Below are 4,322 nucleotides of genomic sequence, written 5' to 3'. Positions count from 1 at the left end.
AGTTTAAAGTGGTACATGTTAGAATCCATAGATTTATACCCTACACCAAATAGTGGTAATCGTATTATGTCTTTGTGCATTTGTTTGGATCTTCATAGAATCACTTTCTGAGTCGATTTATGCATCTAAGTCTGTCCGTCCGTCTGTCCATGTATATTTGTGAACGAAATGCAGGTCGCATTTATTATCGAGATGAAATTTTCCAAACAGCATTTGCTTGGTCCAAGGACAAACCCTATTGAAATTGGTGAGATTTCGATTAACCGATTTCGGGTTAATTATGAGATGAAAAAATTGCAACCAACTTCAGACTGCTGTCATTTCTAAGCCACTCGTCCGACAGCTGTTAAAAGCTGTTATTCCAGTGACAGCTTATTATATTGTTTATAAGCGCACAAAAGCAATTTGGTGAAAATTTTCCGGAAAAAAGTTATTCGTGATGGAATTCAAGCGTCATAGTGTGATTTTTTATATTTGGCTGAAAAATCACAAGCGGCTATCGTCAGAGCACTCCCGCATTTAAATGTGAATAAATCTTTTGTGTCTCGTACCATCGCTCGTTACCATGATACGGGTAACGTAGCCCGACGTCAAGAAAGTGGACGGAAGAAAGCAGCAACATTCGAAAAGTAAAGAAGCGACTTGATCGAAACCCTCGTCGCAGTGGCTCGTGAATTGAACATATCGCAATATTCCATTCGGCAAATATTGAATAATGAGCTCGGGGTAAAGCCATTGAAATTCCAAAAAAGTGCAAGAACTTTTAAAAGAGCTAAAGAGTTGATCAAAAGAGCTAAAGAGTTGCTTCGCTTGGCCGAATTTGGTTTTCTCCGATGAAAAAACATTCGTTATCAGGTAGTTTGTAAACAAACAAAATAATCTTGTTTACTTGCCAAAGAGGTCAGCTGAAAATGTGCACCTTCGGTTGGCCACCAGAACTCAATCGCCGGCCATGGTGATGGTGTGGGGCGCTATAACAGCCGATATTCGCTCTCCGCTGGTTTTAATCGTGGCATCAGAATAAATGGCGAATATTATCGCGAAATTATTCTGGAGGTGTATTAAAGCCTTGGGCACGTAAACATTTTGGCCGCAGACCTTGGACATACCAACAAGAATCAGCACCAACGCATTCAGTACGCGCCACCCAAGACTGCTTAAAAAATGAGGTTCCTCGCTTCATTTCCAGCGCTCAATGGCCACCAAAATCTTCGTAAACCAATATTGTGTCTGGAGTGCTTTGGAAACAAGGTTGGCATTAAAAAATACAAAAGTGTCGATCACCTCAAGCAAGCCATCACCGGGAATAGGCCAAAATACCGCAGAGCAACATTCGGGCAGCGTGTGACGGTTTCATTGGCCACAATTCGTGCCAAAATGACCAATTCGAACAAATCTAAACTTATTCTAAAATTTGATGCTATTTCCGACATTTTTTGTTTTCAATCAATAAAATTAAAACAAAAAAAAAATTATTTGTTTATCTCACCCTTTATGTGTTTCATCGGAATTGGGGTTTTAAATCCCACGCATGCGTAATATGCACTCCACAAGAATTGTAATTGATTCAACTCTTATCGAGATCGGATCAGTCTAGGATATAGCTCCCATATATCGATTTTCTGTTTTTTGTGCACCAGATCGCACAGCTCAGAAATAAGTGTTTCAAATGTTGTCAAGATGGACTGAATTTTGGCACTTCTGACGGAATTTAGCCTAAAGCAAGTGTTTTTAATTTTGGTGAAAATTAGTTCAGATATAACTATAGCTCCCATATATATGTTTCATCCGATTTGGTGTTAAAGTCCCTCAGATGCGTAATATGCACTCCACAGCAATGATATTTGATACCGGGCATCGGATACTGCTCGAAAATACCTCTGTCAAATTTTACATCAGATTTTGCAGTTATTGCTCACCATATATGTAATAATAGCCCAAATTGAATAGATTTTTCATATTCAACTGAATTTTACCATTTGGTGAAAGTTGGTTCGGTATATCTAGTGCTCCAATTAATATTTTTAATATTAATAAAGTACAGCAATGTTATTTGATGCTATGATCTGCTTCGTATAAATTCCTAATATAAACTTTTTTGTTACGTGAGCTCTACTTAATACGCATAGTGGTGTAGGGTATCATATGGTCGGCCCCATCCGACTTTTGACCTTTCAACGATCAATGAGCAAGTGATACAATAAATTTATATTTTTTAATAAATAAATATGCTTTGTAGTAAATACAGAAACCAACAATAGGTGATGTTCTGCGAAGCTTTGCTTATATGTGGACATAATACAATACAGGGTTGCCCATATTCGACGGACCCATGTTTTTTTTTTTTTTTTTAATCAAAGACTTTTTGGGCCCATTCCAATCGACGAGGCTTGTCCGCAGGCAACATTATTTGCGTCAATTGAATTTTGTACGGGAACAAATGCAAATCAATGCGAATAATCCGAGCCATGCCCAACTGCTGAGAACGGCGTTTTTGGGATGTTCTTGGGGACCTCTCAACACTGGCTCGTACGGCAGCGATATTCTCGGCCGATCGCCTTGGTCGACTTTTATATGGCGTCTTCGGATTAGAAAGAGGCTTACCAGTCGAAAATTTTTCGTATAAACGCTTAATGGTATTCTTAGAAGGCGCACTTCTCACATTTTTTGATGTTTTAAAAGCACGTTGAGTTTTCACAATTGACTTCTTCTGTTGAATGTAAATTTCAACTATTTCAGAGCGCTCGCGTGGCGTGTATTGGTTCATGGTAAAAATCTGCTTGGACTGACGCTTCAAACGCGGTATGTCATTAAGCGATGTGACATCTCTGTCAAAAGTTATGGCGTTGCCAGATGGGACCGTCGAATATGGGCAACCCTGTATCTATTTAGGCAATGTCTGAAATATTTACAGAAATTGACCTGCTAAAAGTTGAGAATTAGAAATGTCAAAGTGCTGGAAATTCTGTTAGAAATTGAGTCTAAAACATGCCGCATAGCAAAATAATAATATCTATGATAAAACGATGTAGTTTACTTTCAAACTTGGTGTGCCTTCGAGCCCAGGACACCAATGTACAAACTCTTAGATGCTACAATCTGTAGAAGGGATAGCGAATTTCACACTTTTTCACACAATATCATATGAACTTCATTTTGATGATTTAGAAACATAATTATGAGCACAACAAACCTATAGGATTTACTAACTAACCACATTGAAACAGTCAAATGGACTCAAATAAATAGGTTTAAAATATTTTGATTGAGTAGTGGCTAGCATATATTTCCACACATTTCCAAAAACCCATATTATGAAAAATACAAGGCCACTAAATGGGCTCTCGTCCCCCCTCAATGTAACCGACTTTAGAAGACAAACTGTAGCTTGAACTTGAAAATTTATTGGAAATTTTGGGATTCGAATCATTTGTGAAACAAATGAACCTCTTCTCCTGCATCTCATTCAAGTTCAGGCCAATCAAACTTTTTCAAATTGTTTACAATTTTGTGATTATGTATAGAATAAAATATGTATACAAGGTCACACACACACATACCTCGCTCCCCTCGTACACACATACACAAGGCCGTTAACAATGACCCTTAAATTAGATATTTCATAGCTAGAATTTCTACGGAAATTTATTGCAACGAATATTTGTTCTCTATTCATATTTAAATTTCTTGTTTTGTTTTTATTCCGAATAGGGATAAAGGCTTGCAGAGCCAATCAAATACAGATAAAAATGTTTACAAACTACAGTTCAAGTGTTGTAAACGGAATATGTTAATATTGACATAACAAGTGAACAGGGATATATTTGAACTTAACTGTAAATATTCAAATCTACCATTGGTTATTTCCGGGGGGAGGGAGTTGATTTCATATTTACTCAGACAGTATAGAGCTATACTTTAAAGTATTGTAAGAGAAAAAAACAAAAAATAATAAAATTGTGTCGGGTAGGTATAACCTTCATTGTAAAGAAAACTGAACTTATAATAAGCTAAAATCTTCAGAATATCGATACTCCAAAAATTCCGCTCATAAGAAGCATAATACATCATGAATTTTATTACCAAGATTGCAGCAATTTTGGTTGGAAATATGCCTATTATTAAAAAAAGTAAATCGAGATGCTACCTAGAAATAACATCAAATTCTTGCAAAAAGTCTATCTAAAGTGTAGATTGCTCTGTAGTAACACAGGTTGGGGTTATTATTTATATACAGATTGCAATTATCGTTCGATCCTCACGAAATTTTTGACAAAGGTAGGGTTAGGCTCAGAAGGGCTTCAAAGATGTCCGCAATATAT

Source organism: Musca domestica, unplaced genomic scaffold (assembly GCF_030504385.1).
Source record: "Musca domestica strain aabys unplaced genomic scaffold, Musca_domestica.polishedcontigs.V.1.1 10, whole genome shotgun sequence".
Classification (NCBI taxonomy): Eukaryota; Metazoa; Arthropoda; class Insecta; order Diptera; family Muscidae; genus Musca; species Musca domestica.
This window is presented reverse-complemented; position numbering follows the sequence as displayed.